Genomic DNA, 21,674 nt, shown 5'->3' on the forward strand with positions numbered 1-21,674 from the left:
CTCAGATTTCATGGCTTCAAGCCACTTTGCGGAATCTGGGCTCACCATCGCTTCTTCATAGTTCGTAGGTTCATCATGATCTAGTAGCATGACTTCCAGAACAGGATTACCGTACCACTCTGGTGCGGATCTTACTCTGGTTGATCTATGAGGTTCAGTAGTATCTTGATCTGAAGTTTCATGATCATTATCATTAGCTTCCTCACTAACTGGTGTAGGTGTCACTGAAACAGTTTTCTGTGATGTACTACTTTCCAGTAAGGGAGCAGGTACAGTTACCTCGTCAAGTTCTACTTTCCTCCCACTCACTTCTTTCGAGAGAAACTCCTTCTCTAGAAAGGATCCATTCTTAGCAACGAATGTCTTGCCTTCGGATCTGTGATAGAAGGTGTACCCAACAGTCTCCTTTGGGTATCCTATGAAGATACATTTCTCCGATTTGGGTTCAAGCTTATCAGGTTGAAGCTTTTTCACATAAGCATCGCAGCCCCAAACTTTAAGAAATGACAACTTTGGTTTCTTGCCAAACCATAGTTCATAAGGTGTCGTCTCAACGGATTTTGATGGTGCCCTATTTAACGTGAATGCGGCCGTCTCTAAAGCATAACCCCAAAACGATAGCGGTAAATCTGTAAGAGACATCATAGATCGCACCATATCTAGTAAAGTATGATTACGACGTTCGGACACACCATTACGCTGTGGTGTTCCGGGTGGCGTGAGTTGCGAAACTATTCTACAGTTTTTCAAATGTACACCAAACTCGTAACTCAAATATTCTCCTCCACGATAAGATCGTAGAAACTTTATTTTCTTGTTACGATGATTTTCAACTTCACTCTGAAATTCTTTGAACTTTTCAAATGTTTCAGACTTATGTTTCATTAAGTAGATATACCCATATCTGCTTAAATCATCTGTGAAGGTGAGAAAATAACGATATCCGCCACGAGCCTTGTCGGTGTACTAGAGTAGGGGTAGCCTAGTATCCCGAACCTGTGCACGGGCAGTCGCAGCATCCCGCGGCAAGGCTTGCCGGGTGACCGCCAAGATCCTCCGTGGTTCCTTTGGAGCCATTCAAGAACAAAGTATCCAAGCCAAGGAGACAAGACCCCGGCAAGAGGAGCTTGCCGGGAAGGCCAACCAAGGCATCTCAAGGAACTTGCCGCGATGCGCCACGCGTCCCGGCAAGGCCCGGTGAGCGACAAGCTCCCGGACGCGACAAGACAACGACCGCGGCAAGGCGCTTGCCGCGGCAAGCCACCACTCCATGCCCGCGCTCCAGCACTTCCACCAACGTGTCGCTCTGGGACCCTTCCAGGCGTACGTGGCGGGAGGCTGTGCAGCCAGCGGCGCGCGGTGGCAAGCGACGCTAACAAGATTGCCATCGTGGCGAGCGGTGGCGTCCCTGACGGTCCCTTTTGCACTATTTAGGCGACGCAGACGGGCATTTAATGCCCTTGTCCCCTGCCGTCAGGGTTAGGTATGATACACTGTAGCGGGTAGCTGTACCAACTGCAACACCTTTCCATTTTTCCCCTTGTCTACGTTGCCACCTGTCGGTGACCCCTTGAGCATATAAAAGGAGGCCCATGCGCAACGTAGGAGGGGGGGGGGAAGAGAACACTCAGGCCCGGTCTCGTTAGCTGCTGGGGTGTACTGTAGCACTCCGCGCTCCCGAGCAAGAACTCAATACAAACCACAAGCAGGAGTAGGGTTTTACGCATCCGTGCGGCCCGAACCTGGGTAAACTGCTCGTGTGCTTCGCCTCGATCTGCTCTTCGTGCGACCCTCGCCCCCGCCGAACCGAAAGGGACTCAGTCCGCCGGTCCCATAGGTGCTCGTGGATTAGTCCCCCGGCATCTTTGGCGCGCCAGGTAGGGGCGTCGAGGTTGTGTGAACCAGATCCGGCGTTCACACGAGCTAGATCTTCATCATCTTCATCGACATGCCGCCGAAGAAGAAGGCTTCGGAGGCGGCTGCTCCGTCCGCGCCGAACCCACCACCGCCGGAGCAAACGGCTGATGGGGCAGACGTCGGCGGAAGAACGGGCGTCGACGAGGGAGCTCATGGTGCTGCCAGGTCCAAAGACAAGGCTGCGCTGCCCATCGGTGGCGTAGCGAGCTCCCACAACGACCGGGCGCACTCCAAGACCTCGGCGTCCGTACATGCACCGCGCCCTTCTCAGGAGGCGCGGGACCGGCAGCATCATGGTACTCACGGTACCATGCGTTTGCTGGACCAAGATCGAGCTGGTGGATCTCGGAGTGCTCAAGACCAGCATGCACGCCAACATGCTGGCACGAGCGAGGCACGGTCGCCTGGACGGGATACTGCTCCTTCTAACATAGTTAGAAGTCCGAGCATATCCCGCTCCTCACACCGTTCGCCACCGCCATCCGCCACTCCAGCAGAAGCTTTGGCGCGAGCTCAACTGCTCCTAGACTACCCTCCAACGGCAGACAAGATCGACGACTGGAGGGCCACCATTCAGAGTCTCATCGGCTTCGCCAACGGCGACACTCAACGACAGCCGAGCACGTCGTAGCCGCGGCAAGTCAGCCAGGCACGAGCCGGTGGCGACAAGACCGGTGGGGGTGCAACCACTATGCACTCTCCGCCCTGAAGGCCAAGATCGCCGACTCGCCGGATCCACCTCGACAGCGACTCCACGGCGTCATCAGATCCACGAGCTCGTCGCGATCAGCGCCAAGTTCTTCACGAACGACAGCAAGAAGACGCTCGTACTCGCATCGAGCGCCGAAGAGAAGCGCGACGTCAATCGGACCAGCGCGCTGGGCCCTCTGTCGACATGCATGCGCCAAGGGAACCAGGTGACTTGTCGTACGCAGTAGGTTGCCCTGCGTTTACTCGTGAGCTGCGGCAAGTCCAGTGGCCCAGCATGAAGAATTTCAAGCCAGACGTACCAGAGAAGTACGACGGCAAGTCGCATCCGTCGGAGTTCCTCAACATCTACACCATCGCGGTGCAGGCTGCTGGGGGGCGGGATGACAAGATCCTTGCCAACTACTTCCCGCTGGTGCTCAAGCCCAACGTCAGGTCGTGGCTCATGCACTTGCCGGACAACTCCATATCCTCCTGGGCAGACCTATGCCATCAGTTTGTCGGCGCCTTTACAGGCGGCCACAAACCTCATGGCCAAGAGAGTGACCTTCATCTGCTCGCCTAGAAGGAAGGAGAGCCCCTGCGCAAGTACATTCAGAGATTCAGCCGTGTACAGCACAACATCCCAGATGTCCACCCTGCCGCGGTAATCAGCGCGTTCCATCAAAACGTGCGTAACCGCAGGATGCGGGAGGAGATGGCGATGTGCAGGATCAGAGATGTCAGTGAGCTGTATGCCCTGGCCGACAAATGTGCATGTGCTGAGGAAGGGAGGAAACTCCCCGGAGAGAATACAGGAGCAGGAGGATCTGACAGCGAGGATGCTGCCCCGGCAAAGAAAAACCGGCAGCGGAACAACAGGAAGAAGAAAGGCAAAGATGTGCTAGTCATTGAGTAGTCCGGCAACGAAGGTGGCGCCAAGAAAGCCAAAGCTGGTAGCTCCGGCAAGGAGATTGCCGCATGCACCAATTGCCAGACTGTGGCGGTCGCCGACAAGCAGGACGGCACCGACAAGCAGTACTGCAAGATCCACCGCACCAAGGGCCATGACCTCCAGAGCTGTAAGAAGGTCGAGCAGCTTGTCCAGCAGCAAAAGGCTGAATACGAGCGACGCGACAAGGAGAGGGCCCAAGGAGGCGCTGGAGAATCTGGCAAGAAGCGCGCCGGTCGAGGAGGACGCTGCGGCAAGGCCAAGCAGCGGCAAGGAGATAGACCTCCCCGCGGCCGCGACAGGGATGAAGATGACGACGACGACGAAGACATGGATGATGTCGAGACCAGTGAGCAGGAGTTCCAGAAAGCCACAGAGGTCTTGTGCGTTGACGGCGGTGCTTCTCTGCATACTTCGCACCACCAACTCAAGCAGTGGGTGTGGGAAGTCAATGCGGCAGAACCACCTGTCGAGTCACGCAAGCTTCTGAAATGGTCCAGCACGCCTATCATCTTTGATATTGAGGACCACCCTGATCGCACAACTACGGTCGGGTGCTTGCCGATGTTGGTTTCACCAACTACCCGCAACCTCAAGGTCACTAAGATGCTAGTTGACGGCGGGGCCGGCTTGAACCTGATCTCCTTCGCTGTACTCCAGAAACTCCAGATCCCTGACAGCGAGCTTGAAGAGACCGGCACATTCCAAGGAATCAACCCGGGAAGGAGCAAGCCGAAGGGGAAGGTCACGTTGCCAGTAACATTTGGCAGTGAGGTGAACTTCAGGACTGAGAGGGTCACTTTTGACGTTGCCGATTTTCCATTGCCTTACAATGGGATACTCGGCCGTCCAGCACTCGCCAAGTTCATGGCAGCCTCTCACTACACATACAACATGCTGAAGATGCCAGGACCGATAAGCGTCATCTCTGTCCCTGGCGACAAGAAGGATGCTCTTATCTGCGCCGACAAGATCTACCGGGAAGCGCCAGCCGCAACAGATCGCAAATCACCTGCCGTTGAAGCTCCCAGGGGGAAGAGAACACTCAGGCTCGGTCTCGTTAGCTGCTGGGGTGTACTGTAGCACTCCGCGCTCCCGAGCAAGAACTCAATACAAACCACAAAGCAGGAGTAGGGTTTTACGCATCCGTGCGGCCCGAACCTGGGTAAACTGCTCGTGTGCTTCGCCTCGATCCGCTCTTCGTGCGACCCTCGCCCCTGCTGAACCGAGAGGGACTCGGTCTGCCGGTCCCATAGGTGCTCGTGGATTAGTCCCCCGGCAAGCCTCAATATTCATCGGACCACATACATCGGTATGTATGATTTCCAACAAATCTGTTGCTCTCTCCATAGTACCGGAGAACGGTGTTTTAGTCATCTTGCCCATGAGGCACGGTTCACAAGTACCAAGTGATTCATAATCAAGTGGTTCCAAAAGTCCATCAGTATGGAGTTTCTTCATGCGCTTTACACCGATATGACCTAAATGACAGTGCCACAAATAAGTTGCACTTTCATTATCAACTCTGCATCTTTTGGCTTCAACATTATGAATATGTGTATTACTACTATCGAGATTCAATAAGAATAGACCACTCTTTAAGGGTGCATGACCATAAAAGATATTACTCATATAAATAGAACAACCATTATTCTCTGATTTAAATGAATAACCGTCTCGCATTAAACAAGATCCAGATATAATGTTCATGCTCAACGCTGGCACCAAATAACAATTATTTAGGTCTAATACTAATCCCGAAGGTAGATGTAGAGATAGCGTGCCGACCGCGATCACACCGACTTTGGAACCGTTTCCCACGCGCATCGTCACCTCGTCCTTTGCCAGTGCCCGCTTATTCCGTAGTCCCTGTTTCGAGTTGCAAATATTAGCAACAAAACCAGTATCAAATACCCAGGTGCTACTGCGAGCTCTAGTAAGGTACACATCAATAACATGTATATCACATATACCTTTGTTCACCTTGCCATCCTTCTTATCTGCCAAATACTTGGGGCAGTTCCGCTTCCAGTGACCAGTCTGCTTGCAGTAGAAGCACTCAGTTTCAGGCTTAGGTCCAGACTTGGGTTTCTTCTCTTGAGTAGCAACTTGCTTGCCGTTCTTTTTGAAGTTCCCCTTCTTTTTCCCTTTGTCCATTTTCTTGAAACTAGTGGTCTTTTTGACCATCAACACTTGATGCTCCTTCTTGATTTCTACCTCCGCAGCTTTCAGCATCGCGAAGAGCTCGGGAATAGTCTTGTTCATCCCTTGCATATTATAGTTCATCACGAAGCTCTTGTAGCTTGGTGGCAGTGATTGGAGAATTCTGTCAATGACGCAATCATCCGGAAGATTAACTCCCAATTGAATCAAGTGATTATTATACCCAGAAATTTTGAGTATATGCTCACTGACAGAACTGTTCTCCTCCATCTTGCAGCTATAGAACTTATTGGAGACTTCATATCTCTCAATCCGGGCATTTGCTTGAAATATTAACTTCAACTCCTGGAACATCTCATATGCTCCATGACGTTCAAAACGTCGTTGAAGTCCCGATTCTAAGCCGTAAAGCATGGCACACTGAACTATCGAGTAGTCATCAGTTTTGCTCTGCCAGACATTCATAACATCCGGCTTTGCTCCTGCAGCAGGCCTGGCACCCAGCGGTGCTTCCAGGACGTAATTCTTCTGTGCAGCAATGAGGATAATCCTCAAGTTACGGACCCAGTCCGTATAATTGCTACCATCATCTTTCAACTTTGCTTTCTCAAGGAACGCATTAAAATTCAACGGAACAACAACACGAGCCATCTATCTACAATCAACATAAATAAGCAAGATACTATCAGGTACTAAGTTCATGATAAGTTTAAGTTCAATTAATCAAATTACTTAAGAACTCCCACTTAGATAGACATCCCTCTAATCCTCTAAGTGATCACGTGATCCAAATCAACTAAACCATAACCGATCATCACGTGAGATGGAGTAGTTTTCAATGGTGAACATCGTTATGTTGATCATATCTACTATATGATTCACGCTCGACCTTTCGGTCTCCGTGTTCCGAGGCCATATCTGCATATGCTAGGCTCGTCAAGTTTAACCTGAGTATTCTGCGTGTGCAAAACTGGCTTGCACCCGTTGTAGATGGACGTAGAGCTTATCACACCCGATCATCACGTGGTGTCTGGGCACGACGAACTTTGGCAACGGTGCATACTCAGGGAGAACACTTCTTGATAATTTAGTGAGAGATCATCTTATAATGCTACCGTCAATCAAAGCAAGATAAGATGCATAAAAAGATAAACATCACATGCAATCAATATAAGTGATATGATATGCTCATCATCATCTTGTGCTTGTGATCTCCATCTCCGAAGCACCGTCATGATCACCATCGTCACCGGCGCGACACCTTGATCTCCATCGTAGCATCGTTGTCGTCTCGCCAATCTTATGCTTCCACGACTATCACTACCGTTTAGTAATAAAGTAAAGCATTACATCGCGATTGCATTGCATACAATAAAGTGACAACCATATGGCTCCTGCCAGTTACCGATAACTCGGTTACAAAACATGATCATCTCATACAATAAAATTCAGCATCATGCTTTGACCATATCACATCACAACATGCCCTGCAAAAACAAGTTAGACGTCCTCTACTTTGTTGTTGCTTGTTTTACGTGGCTGCTACGGGCTTAAGTAAGAACCAATCTCACCTACGCATCAAAACCACAACGATAGTTTGTCAAATAGACTCCGTTTTAACCTTCGCAAGGACCGGGCGTAGCCATACTTGGTTCAACTAAAGTTGGAGAGACAGTCGCCCGCAAGCCATCTCTGTGCAAAGCACGTCGAGGGAACCGGTCTCGCGTAAGCGTACGCGTAAGGTTGGTCTGGGTCGTCTCGTCCAACAATACCGCCGAACCAAAATATGACATGCTGGTAGGCAGTATGACTTGTATCGTCCACAACTCACTTGTGTTCTACTCGTGCATATAACATCAACATCAATAACCAGGCTCGGATGCCACTGTTGGGTTTCGTAGTAATTTCAAAAATTTTCCTACGCGCACACAGGATCATGTGATGCATAGCAACGAGAGGAGAGTGTTGTCTACGTACCCAACACAGACCTACTGCGGAAGCGATGACACGACATAGAGGAAGTAGTCGTACGTCTTCACGATCCAACCGATCAAGCACCGAAACTACGGCACCTCCGAGTTCGAGCACACGTTCAGCTCGATGACGATCCCCGGACTCCGATCCAGCAAAGTGTCGGGGAAGAGTTTCGTCAGCACGACGGCGTGGTGACGATCTTGATGAACTACAGCAGCAGGGCTTCGCCTAAACTCCGCTACAGTATTATCGAGGAATATGGTGGCAGGGGGCACCGCACACGGCTAAGGAATCGATCACGTGGATCAACTTGTGTCAACTTGTGTGTTTAGAGGTGCCCCTGCCTCCGTATATAAAGGAGCCAAGGGGGGAGGAGGCGCCGGCCAGGAGGAGGTGGCGCAGGAGGAGTCCTACTCCTACCGGGAGTAGGACTCCCCCCCAATCCTATTCCAACTAGGATTCCCAAGGGGGAAAGAGGGAGAGGGGTGGCCGGCCACCTCTCCTAGTCCTACTAGGACTAGGGGAAGGGGGGAGGCGCGCAGCCCCCTTGGGCTGCCCCTTTCTCCTTTCCACTAAGGCCCATGATGGCCCATATGGCTCCCGGGGGGTTCCGGTAAAATCCCGATTTCACCCGGACGTAATTCTTCTGTGCAGCAATGAGGATAATCCTCAAGTTACGGACCCAGTCCGTGTAATTGCTACCATCATCTTTCAACTTTGCTTTCTCAAGGAACGCATTAAAATTTAACGGAACAACAGCACGAGCCATCTATCTACAATCAACATAAACAAGCAAGATACTATCAGGGACTAAGTTCATGATAAATTTTAAGTTCAATTAATCATATTATTAAAGAACTCCCACTTAGATAGACATCCCTCTAATCCTCTAAGTGATCACGTGATCCAAATCAACTAAACCATGTCCGATCATCACGTGAGATGGAGTAGTTTCATCGGTGAACATCATTATGTTGATCATATCTACTATATGATTCACGCTCGACCTTTCGGTCTCCGTGTTCCGAGGCCATATCTGCATATGCTAGGCTTGTCAAGTTTAACCTGAGTATTCTGCGTGCGCAACTGTTTTGCACCCGTTGTATTTGAACGTAGAGCCTATCACACCCGATCATCACGTGGTGTCTCAGCACGAAGAACTTTTGCAACGGTGCATACTCAGGGAGAACACTTCTTGATAATTTAGTGAGAGATCATCTTATAATGCTACCGTCAATCAAAGCAAGATAAGATGCATAAAAAGATAAACATCACATGCAATCAATATAAGTGATATGATATGGCCATCATCATCTTGTGCTTGTGATCTCCATCTCCGAAGCACTGTCATGATCACCATCGTCACCGGCGCGACACCTTGATCTCCATCGTAGCATCGTTGTCGTCTCGCCAATCTTATGCTTCCACGACTATCACTACCGTTTAGTAATAAAGTAAAGCATTACATCGCGATTGCATTGCATACAATAAAGCGACAACCATATGGCTCCTGCCAGTTGCCGATAACTCGGTTACAAAACATGATCATCTCATACAATAAAATTTAGCATCATGCCTTGACCATATCACATCACAACATGCCCTGCAAAAACAAGTTAGACATCCTCTACTTTGTTGTTGCAAGTTTTACGTGGCTGCTACGGGCTTAAGCAAGAACCAATCTCACCTACGCATCAAAACCACAATGATAGTTTGTCAAATAGGCTCCGTTTTAACCTTCGCAAGGACCGGGCGTAGCCACACTTGGTTCAACTAAAGTTGGAGAGACAGTCGCCCGCAAGCCACCTATGTGCAAAGCACGTCGGGGGAACCGGTCTCGCGTAAGCGTGCGCGTAATGTTGGTCCAGGTCGTCTCGTCCAACAATGCCGCCGAACCAAAGTATGACATGCTGGTAGGCAGTATGACTTATATCGCCCACAACTCACTTGTGTTCTACTCGTGCATATAACATCAACATAAATAACCTAGGCTCGGATGCCACTGTTGGGTTTCGTAGTAATTTCAAAATTTTCCTACGCACACGCAAGATCATGGTGATGCATAGCAACGAGAGGGGAGAGTGTTGTCTACGTACCCACGCAGACCGACTGCGGAAGCGTTGACACAACGTAGAGGAAGTAGTCGTACGTCTTCACGATCCAACCGATCAAGCACCGAAACTACGACACCTCCGAGTTCGAGCACACGTTCAGCTCGATGACGATCCCCGAACTCCGATCCAGCAAAGTTTCGGGGAAGATTTCCGTCAGCACGACGGCGTGGTGACGATCTTGATGTACTACAGCAGCAGGGCTTCGCCTAAACTCCGCTACAGTATTATCGAGGACTATGGTGGCTGGGGGCGCCGCACACGGCTAAGGAATAGATCACGTGGATCAACTTGTGTGTTTCTGGGGTGCCTCTGCCTCAGTATATAAAGGAGCCAAGGGGTAGGGGGGCGCCGGCCAGGAGGAGGGCGCAGGAGGAGTCCTACTCCTTCCGGGAGTAGGACTCCCCCCCCCAATCCTAGTTGGACTAGGATTCCCCGAGGGGGAAAGAGAGAGAGGGGTGCCGACCACCTCTCCTAGTCCTAATAGGACTAGGGGAGGGGGAGGTGCGCAGCCACCTTGGGCTGCCCCTTTCTCCTTTCCACTAAAGCCCATTAAGGCCCATATGGCTCCCGGGGGGTTCCGGTAACCTCCCGGTACTCCGGTAAAATCCCGATTTCACCCGGAACACTTCCGATATCCAAACATAGGCTTCCAATATATCAATCTTTACGTCTCGACCATTTCAAGACTCCTCGTCATGTCCGTGATCACATCCGGGACTCCGAACAACCTTCGGTACATCAAAATGCATAAACTCATAATATAACTGTCATCGTAACCTTAAGCGTGCGGACCCTACGGGTTCGAGAACAATGTAGACATGATCGAGACACGTCTCCGGTCAATAACCAATAGCGGGACCTGGATGCCCATATTGGCTCCTACATATTCTACGAAGATCTTTTATCGGTCAGACCGCATAACAACATACGTTGTTCCCTTTGTCATCGGTATGTTACTTGCCCGAGATTCGATCGTCGGTATCCAATACCTAGTTCAATCTCGTTACCTGCAAGTCTCTTTACTCGTTCCGTAATACATCATCTCACAACTAACATATTAGTTGTAATGATTGCAAGGCTTATGTGATGTGCATTACCGAGAGGGCCCAGAGATACCTCTCCGACAATCGGAGTGACAAATCCTAATCTCGAAATACGCCAACCCAACATGTACCTTTGGAGACACCTGTAGTACTCCTTTATAATCACCCAGTTACGTTGTGACATTTGGTAGTACCCAAAGTGTTCCTCCGGTAAACGGGAGTTGCATAATCTCATAGTTATAGGAACATGTATAAGTCATGAAGAAAGCAATAGCAACATACTAAACGATCGGGTGCTAAGCTAATGGAATGGGTCATGTCAATCAGATCATTCAACTAATGATGTGACCTCGTTAATCAAATAACAACACTTTGTTCATGGTCAGGAAACATAACCATCTTTGATTAACGAGCTAGTCAAGTAGAGGCATACTAGTGACACTAAGTTTGTCTATGTATTCACACATGTATTATGTTTCCGGTTAATACAATTCTAGCATGAATAATAAACATTTATCATGATATAAGGAAATAAATAATAACTTTATTATTGACTCTAGGGCATATTTCCTTCATCAAGATCTATAGAGATAGATTAAGACGCTTAATAAGTTTTTTCAATGAGTACATACCTTGACAAGATTTTGAAGTAGTTCAAAATGGAACAGTCAAAGAAAGAGTTCTTGCCTATGTTGCAAGGTGTGAAATTGAGTAAGACTCAAAGCCCGACCACGGCAGAAGATAGAAATAGAATGAAAGTCATTCCCTATGCCTCCGCCATAGGTTCTATAAAGTATGCCATGCTGTGTACCAGATCTATTGTATACCCTACACTGTGTTAAGGAAGGGAGTACAATAGTGATCTAAGAGTAGATCACTGGACAACGGTCAAAGTTATCTTTAGTGGAATAAGGAAATATTTCTCAATTATGGAGGTGACAAAAAGGTTCGTCGTAAAAAGTTATGTCGATGCAAGTTTTGACACAGATCTGGATGACTCTAAGTCTCGATCTAGATACATATTGAAAGTGGGAGCAATAAGCTAGAGTAGCTCCGTGCAGAGCATTGTTGACATAGAAATTCGCAAAATACTTACGGATCTGAATGTGACAGACCCGTTGACTAAAATTATCTCACAAGCAAAACATGATCACACCTTAGTACTCTTTGGGTGTTAATCACATAGCGATGTGAACTAGATTACTGACTCTAGTAAACCCTTTTGGTGTTGATCACATATCGATGTGAACTATGGGTGTTAATCACATGGTGATGTGAACTATTGCTGTTAAATCACATGGCGATGTGAACTAGATTATTGACTCTAGTGCAAGTGGGAGACTGAAGGAAATATGCCCTAGAGGCAATAATAAAGTTATTATTTATTTCCTTATATCATGATAAATGTTTATTATTCATGCTAGAATTGTATTAACCGGAAACATAATACTTGTGTGAATACATAGACAAACAACGTGTCACTAGTATGCCTCTACTTGACTAGCTCGTTAATCGAAGATGGTTATGTTTCCTAACCATAAACAAAAGAGTTGTTATTTGATTAATGGGATCACATCATTAGGAGAATGATGTGATTGACATGACCCATTCCATTAGCTTAGCACCCGATCGTTTAGTATGTTGCTATTGCTTTCTTCATGACTTATACATGTTCCTATGACTATGAGATTATGCAACTCCCTTTGCCGGAGGAACACTTTGTGTGCTACCAAACGTCACAACGTAACTGGTTGATTATAAAGGAGCTCTACAGGTGTCTCCAAAGGTACATGTTGGGTTGGCGTATTTCGAGATTAGGATTTGTCACTCCGATTGTCGGAGAGGTATCTCTGGGCCCTCTCGGTAATGCACATCACATAAGCCTTGCAAGCATTGCAACTAATGAGTTAGTTGTGAGATGATGTATTACGGAACGAGTAAAGAGACTTGCCGGTAACGAGATTGAACTAGGTATTAAGATACCGACGATAGAATCTCGGGCAAGTAACATACCGATGACAAAGGGAACAACGTATGTTGTTATGCGATCTGGCCGATAAAGATCTTCGTAGAATATGTGGGAGCCAATATGAGCATCCAGGTTCCGCTATTGGTTATTGACTGGAGATGTGTCTCGGTCATGTCTACATTGTTCGCTTAAGGTTTCAATGACAGTTATATTACGAGTTTATGAGTTTTGATGTACCGAAGGAGTTCGGAGTCCCGGATGAGATCGGGGACATGACGAGGAGTCTCGAAATGGTCGAGACGTAAAGATCGATATATTGGATGACTATATTCAGACATCGTAAAGGTTTCGAGTGATTCGGGTATTTTTTGGAGTACCGGAGAGTTACGGGAATACGTATTGGGCCTTATTGGGCCATACGGGAAAGAAGAAAAAGGGCCTCAAGGGTGGCCACACCCCTCCCCTTGGTCTGGTCCGAATTGGACTAGGGAAGGGGTGCGCCCCCTTCTTTCCTTCTCCTTTTCCCTTCCTCTTTTCCTATTCCATATGGGAGGTGGAATCCTACTAGGACTAGGGAGTCCTAGTAGGACTCCACACTTGGCGCGCCCCCTCCTAGGGCCGGCCTCCTCCTCCCTTGCTCCTTTATATACGGGGGCAAGGGGCACCTCTAGACACAAGTTGATCCACGTGATCATATTCTTAGCCGTGTGCGGTGCCCCCTTCCACCATAATCCTCGATAATATTGTAGCGGTGCTTAGGCGAAGCCCTGCGACGGTAGAACATCAAGATCGTCACCACGCCGTCGTGCTGACGGAACTCTTCCCCGACACTTTGCTGGATCGGAGTCCGAGGATCGTCATCGAGCTGAACGTGTGCTAAAACTCGGAGGTACCGTAGTTTCGGTGCTTGATCGTCGGACCGTGAAGACGTACGACTACATCAACCGCGTTGTGCTAACGCTTCCGCTGTCGGTCTACAAGGGTACGTAGATCACACTCTCCCCTCTCGTTGCTATGCATCACCATGATCTTGCTTGTGCGTAGGAATTTTTTTGAAATTACTACGTTCCCCAACAAATCAGAGGGGTAATAATATGCATAAAGGATCTGAACATATGATCTTCCACCAATTAAACCAACTAGCATCAACTACAAGGAGTAATTAACACTACTAGCAACCTACTAGCACCAATCCCGAACTTGGAGACAATAATTGGATACAAGAGATGAACTGGGGTTTTGAGATGAGATGGTGCTGATGAAGATGTTGATGGAGATTGCCCTCTCCCGCTGAGAGGAGCGTTGGTGATGACGATGGCGATGATTTCCCCCTCTTGGAGAGAAGTTTCCCAGGCAGAACAGCTCTGCCGGAGCCCTAGATTTCTTCTGCCAAGGTTCCGCCTCGTGGCGGCGGAGTTTCGTCCCAAAAGGTTGCTTCTGGTTTTTTTCTCGATCAAAGACTTCATATAGCAGAAAATGGTCATCGAAGAGCCACCAGGGGGCCTACGAGGTAGGGGGCGCGCCCTAGGGGGGCGCCCCCCACCCTCGTGGACAGGGTGTGGGCCCCCTGGTCTTTATCTTTGGCGAGGATTTTTCATTATTTATTATAAGGTATTCCGTGGAGTTTCAGGACATTTGGAGTTGTGCAGAATAGGTCTCTAATATTTGCTCCTTTTCCAGCCCAGAATTCCAACTGCCGGCATTCTCCCTCCTTATGTAAACCTTATAAAATAAGAGAGAATAGCCATAAGTATTGTGACATAATGTGAAATAACAACCCATAATGCAATAAATATCGATATAAAAGCATGATGCAAAATGGATGTATCAACTCCCCCAAGCTTAGACCTCGCTTGTCCTCAAGCGAAAGCCGATAACAATAAATATGTCCCCATGTTTAGAGGTAGAGGCGTCGATAAAAATAAAATACGAACATGAAGGCATCATGATTATTCTCATAACAGCAACATATATAGATATTGTCATATGATTACTTATGTTCAAGTGACGATCTATTCACACTGCAAAAGTATGAATCAGAAACCTTATTGAGAACCAACAAACTATAACCTCAGTCATTGAAGCAATTACAATTGATCATAACATCGGAAAGAGTCTATGTCGGAGCTAAAAAGCAAGTCCACATACTCAACTATCATCTAGTCCTTCATAATTGCTAACACTTACGCAATACTTGTGGTTATGGAGTTTTAATCGGACACAGAGAAAGATAGGGGCTTATAGTTTCTCCCCACAACCTTTTACCTCGAGGGTAAGGTCAACAATAATAACTCATGCCCCCCTACATCCAATTAGATATATATATATATCAGGTTCTTTCCAACATGCTGGGCTTGCCAAAGGATAAAATGAAAAAGGGAGAGGTGAAGATCACCATGACACTTGCATAAGGTAGAAGATAATAATAAGAGATAGGCCCTTCGCAGAGGGAAGCAGAGGTTGCCATGCGCTTTTATGGTTGGATGCACAAAATCTTAATGCGAAATAACGTCACTTTATATTGCCCCTTGTGATATGAACCTTTATTATGCAGTCCGTCGCTTTTATTACTTCCACATCACAAGATCGTATAACGCTTATTTCTCCCACACTAATCATACATATTTAGAGCAATTTTTATTGCTTTGCACCGATGCCAACTTACTTGAAGGATCTTACTCAATCCATAGGTAGATATGGTGGACTCTCATGGCAAAACTGGTTGAAGGGTATTTGGAAGCACAAGTAGTATCTCTACTTGGTGCTGAGAATTTGGCTAGCATGAGGGGGAAAGGCAAGCTCAACATGTTGGATGATCCATGACAACATACTTTATCTCAGATATAAGAAAACATAACCCATTACGTTGTCTTCCTTGTCCAACATCAACTCTTTAGCATGTCATATTTTGATGAGTGCTCCCAATCATAAAAGATGTCAATAATAGTATATTTATATGTGAAACCTCTCTTTCCTTATTACTTCCTATTAATTGCAACGATGACCAAAGCTATGTCTACCAACTCCCAACAACTTTTCATCGTCACATTCTTTCTATGTGAAGTCATTACTATCAATAAGATCAATATGATCTCTTTGTTTCTTCTTATTCTTTTTCTCTTTTCTTTTATTCACCCAAGATCATAGCAAGAAAATCAAGCCCTTGACTCAACACTAATCTTTATTATATAGCTCAACGACTCGATTATATAGAGAGATCATAAGGCAAAACTCAAAACTAGATCATGCCATAAACTTTATTCTACTAGATCAAAATACTACTAATAGCATCAAACTAAGGAAAACGGTAAAGATAGGAGTTGTGATTGTGATACGATACCGGGGCACCTCCCCCAAGCTTGGCAGTTGCCAAGGGGAGTGCCTATACCCATGTTATTATATCTCCTTGGTTGGTGAAGATGGAGGTGATGGATAGTCGCACATCGAGCGTAAGAGGTCCTCTAGCTTGCGAATAATGCCCTTGAGTGCAAAGATATGCTCCTTCAACAAAATATTTTCACTTGTGAGATACTTGTTTTGAATGCGAGTTAACTCAATCATCTGGAAAGCTTCGATCTTAGTTGGGGAGAAGGTTGTGATCAAGTTGAAGGATGTCTTCTGTTGCCGGAGCTTGGTTCTCCGTGGCCTTCTTGATCCCTTCTGTCACAGCCCTAGAGTACCTGAGTGAAATAGTTGCATCTGCACTCATGCATCATGTCTAAAATTTCTGAAAGTTGAATTGAGGTTTGTTGAAACCCTCAGAAACCAGTTCAAAATTAATCAAAATTAAAATGTCTTCAAAGAAATCCAAGAAAATGTTCCTCTTAGTCTCCGAAAATATTGGCAAGAAGTAAAATTCAAACCAATGTTTTTGGTATCTCACAAACATTTATTTTGGGCCTTTGAATTAATTCAATAACTATTTGTATTGGATATATATTCTTTATATAATTAATATATGTCCAATAATTCTGGAACATTTTATGTGGTTTAGGATATTTTAGTTCTAGTCACATAATTATTTTCAGGATTTTATAAAATGGTTTGGTGTTAAAACTAAACCCAAAACAACTGCAGAAAAATAGAAAACTGAAACAATTTAGAAAACAGAGAAGAGAGAGAGCTTACCTGGGCCAACTCACCTGTGCAGCCACCTGGCGGCCCAAGTGGCCAGCCCAGCCCACCAGGGGCTCCTCCCTGTCATCTTCCCCTTGCTAGGAGGACGAGCGCGTGGCCGGCACGCGCGAGCACGCGTCCGGCCACCTCCTGCTTGCTCGCCGCTGCTGGAGACTACCCCGAGCGCCACGACACCCCCTGGACCCCCTCAATCTTTCCCCTCACTCCCTGGTTCTCTCTCCCTCTCTGGTTCTCTCCTTGCAGCCGCCCGAGAACGCCGCCGTCGCGCCGACGAGCACCACCGCGGCCACCGGGCACCCCTCACCCTTCCGCCGAGTCCAGAAGAACCGCCAGAACCTCCTCGTCCTCCTAATCGAGCTACTAGACGCCAGGAGGCCCTGCTTCATCATCATCGCGGTCGTCTTCAACCTCGGGCACCCGAGCCCCTCGCCATCGATTCGCTGCACTCCGGCCGCCCTCGAGCCCACTGACCCTCCAAACGGACTCACGGTGAGCCCCCGAGTCATCTCCCCCTTTTCCCTGGTCGTTTTTGACCTCTAGGCCATAGCCTCATCTTGGCCGAGAACTCCATGCCGCCGGCGATGTCGCCGCCGTGGCCACAGCCATCGCAGCTCGTGTTCGAGCACACCATCATGCTCAGCACGATCCCATGAGCCCGCAGACAACCGCAGCGCCCCCTCCCGTGCTCTGTAGCGCTATCCCGAGGATGCCCGAGCTGCTGCTGCCGCTGAACCTCGTCGCCGGCCACTTTCCGGCCACCCCAGCTCCTACCACCACCCCCAATGGATGCGCCTCACTCCCAGGAACCCGTAGGTGCAACCCACGGATCGAATGGTGCCCTGTAGAGCATTTCCGAGCCGCCCCGCCATCTCTGTCGTCGCCGGCGGCTAAACGTCGGCGACCCCTGACCCGTTGACCGGCATGGGTTGACCCCACTGCCCGGTTTGACCTCCCCTCTCTCTCACTGACTTACGGGCCCCGCCCGACTAATTACTCTAGTTAGCGCTAATTAGCTAGTTAGGTTAGTTACTACAGTCGCTAACCAGTGGGCCCAGGCTAGTTAGTTAGGGCTAACTAACTTAGTTAGTTGACTGGGTCACTGACCAGTGGGTCCCACTGGTCAGGTTTGACCTGGTCGACGCCTTTGACCTGCTGACATCACCTTGACGTCATGCTGACGTAGTAATACATTTTTTGGATTTAGTGTAAATTATAATAATTCAGAAAATTCCAGAAAATGCCCAAAACTTCTAAAAATCATAGAAAAATCAACCGTAACTCCAAATGAAATAAATTATATATGAAAAATTATCAGAAAAATTCAAGGAATCTGTTTATGGCATTTTCATGCATGTTTGAACAATGTTTGTCCTCTGTTTTGGACAAAACAAATAAATGGCATTTAACTAATCATATATGGAGTTTGAATTTGAATCTTGTATTCAAACCAACTTCATTTAATTGTGTTGCTAGTTGCATTAGCTCAATCAACAACATATTGCCATGTCATTATCATGCATCATGTTGTGCATTGCATTGATTGTGTTACTTCTCTATTGCCGGTGATTGTCCCCTCTCGGTAGACGCTGCTCCGACGCTGTGATCGTTGACACTGATGAAGACTCAATGTTATCTTCAGAAGTGCCAGGCAAGCAAAACCCCCTTGTTCATTCCGATAAAATCCCACTCTCTCGCTCCTGCTCTCTTTTACTGCATTAGGACAACAACGATTCAACTGTTACATGTTGCGGTAGTTGAACCCCTTTCCTCTGCATGACCTGTCATTGCCACAGTAAATAGATGAAACCCACTAGCATGAGTAGGAGTTGTTTGAGCCCTAATGTGCCTACTCATTCATGCTTGTTGTCATGCCTGCTATTGCATAGAGTTGTGTTAGGTCTGATTCATCGGGAATGAATCGGAGGTGTGTGAACATGGCCTACTGTTGAGAGCTAAATGTGTGAACATGATTTGGTAAAGGTAGCGGTGAGAGGCCATGTAGGAGTACATGGTGGGTTGTCTCATTGAAGCCGTCCTCAGGAACTGAGTTCTGTGTTTGTGATCCATGAAACAGTTACTACCACGCATTGGGCCCGAAACCAATGGACCCTCTCGGCTTCTTAATCACCCTAGTACTCTGTCCAGGAGTTGCAACTAGTTTCTGGTGTTTATAGGATATGTGTTGGCGGCCGTGCGTAGCGCTGACCCTAGGGGTGGGCTATGTTGCGGTAGATACACCGTGGCCGGGCATGCCGGGCGCCCGTTTGGTGTCTCGGAACCCTGTACACATCGTTCGGGGCCGTATGTGGAAACCTCGGCCGGACTCCCTGCGGATGGAACCTGGATAGGCGATAAACCTGGACTAGAGACTTGAGTGTTTAGGTAGGCCGTGGCCGACACCCTTGTTGGGCTTCCGCTTGAAGGTTGCCGAGTACATGTCGTGTAAACGACGGTAAGTGGTGGGAGCGTGTGTGAAGAAGTACACCCCTGCAGGGTTAACATCATCTATTCGAATAGCCGTGTCCGCGCTAATGGACTTCTGGGTTGCCTATAACAGTTCATAGACAAGTGAAAGTGGATACTCTAAAACTCGCAAGATAAGTGTGAGTGCTATGGATGGCCTTTCCGTAGGGAGACGGGAGCGGATCCATAGTAGTGTATTGAATGGTGAATATGTGGACTCGTGTGCGCCACCTCAAAAGAGTTGCTTGCAGTCGTAGTTCAGGTTAGCCACTGAGTCAAAGCTGGCTTGCTGCAGTTAAACTCCACCACCCCCTCTTGTTGATACCGATGCATATGTAGCTAGTTCTGATGTAAGTCTTGCTGAGTACCTTTGTACTCACGTTTGCTTAATTTATGTTTTGCAGAGAGAGACTTCAGTCTCGCTAGTAGTTCTGCGTGGACTTCGACGTTTAGCTTGATACCTCAGCTACGATCTTGTGCCCTCGGCAGGATCTGGTAGATAGTCGGGCTTCTTAGTCTTTTTCCATTTGTAGATGTCTGTACTCAGACATGTTAAGCTTCCGCATGTGTTTGACTTGTATGCTCTGAATGTTGGGTCATGAGACCCATGTTTGTATTTCTCGCTCCTCGGAGCCTAGTGGATAAATACTTGAGTTGTAGAGTTATGTTGTGATGCCATGTTGTATTTACACATATCGAGCATATTGTGTGTATGATTGAAATGCTTAGTATGTGTGGGATCCGACAATCTAGTTGTTTATCCTTGGCAGCCTCTCTTATGGGGAAATGTAGTCTTGTGCTTCCATGAGCCATAGTAGTCTGCTACAGCCCGGTTCACCGGAGTCCTGCTAGCCCAGCACTACTGCTCAGGACACTTGACTAGCCGGCATGTGTTTCACTTCGTTCCTGTGTCTGTCCCTTCGGGGAAATGCCACACGGTGACATCCGGAGTCCTGCCTAGCCTCCTACAGCCCGAGTTCCCGGAGTCCTGTTAGCCCAGTGCTACAGCCCGAATTCACACGCTGCTGACCGACATGCTTGATGTGATTCATGTATGCCTGTCCCCATAGGTTAGTGCCGCTTTGGGTTCACGACTAGTCATGTCGGCCCGGGTTCTCTGTCATATGGATGCTAGCGACACTATCATATACGTGAGCTAAAAGGCGCAAACGGTCCAGGCCATGGTAAGGCGACACCCGTGGGAATACCGTGCGTGAGGCCGCAAAGTGATATGAGGTGTTATCGGCTAGATCAATGTGACTTGGAATCAGGGTCCTGACAGCGTTGGTATCAGAGCCTGACTGCCTGTAGGTTTACCAAGCCAAACCGGTCGAAGTTGTGTCTAGAAATGCTTTAGTTATGTAGGGGAATTGATTGTGGAAGGGAACGTAAGGCTCTTTTTACTCCTTTACCTTATGCCCTCTGATCCGAGTCATTCTCTTCTCATTCTACGCGGGTTAAGAAACTAGGCCTTCTTATCTATCTATTAGGATGACATGTTACTAATCCGTAGACTTATAGGATTGTTGGATTCAAGTCTCAGTTCAGTTCCTTTTACCTTCGTATGCTCATAGCTGGCCTCAGAACCTTGATATGATGTTGTTAAGTGGTTATGCCACCATTTTTGCAGGATGTCTCAAATAATTTTGAGCATTTACATCCGTTATGCTATCCGAGTCATCCCAGGTCTCTAAACAGTCTGATGCAGTTGCAAAGCCCTTCTTTCCGTTCCCGATGTCCCTTTGGGCCAGTTCAACCACATTAATCGATGAGTTGAGGTACTCTATTGCCTCAACATATATGTTGGAGCTATTTTTATGGCCTAGGTGTTTTAGGGAGTCACCTAGTGATCTAGCCATGTTTTTATCCCCAGTGTGTGATTCTGGCCATTATTCTCGAAAGCATCCCGTGATGCCATGTAGTAGTAGGTACTCTATTCATGGGTTCTTGAACCCGAGATTCACCCTACTTACCTCATGTTGATAGTGTTGCTAGTTCCTTTAGGATATTAGTAACCTTTGCGATAGTCCTCGAGGTTCGTGGTACATCCTTCTTCCAATTATCATGAGCCATTCTTGGCAGGAGTTCTTTTGAACCAAAAGGTCACGACAGAGTGCTCCTGATGAGTTCTCCATTCTATGTTGTGACTCTGCCAACCCTACCTTTCTGCATGGGTTATCCGGAAGAAATATGTTGAACTCATTCGACATACTAATCTATGCATCCACAACTCAGAAAGTTATATGTACCTTTGA

Source organism: Triticum dicoccoides, chromosome 1A (genome assembly GCF_002162155.2).
Source record: "Triticum dicoccoides isolate Atlit2015 ecotype Zavitan chromosome 1A, WEW_v2.0, whole genome shotgun sequence".
NCBI lineage: Eukaryota > Viridiplantae > Streptophyta > Magnoliopsida > Poales > Poaceae > Triticum > Triticum dicoccoides.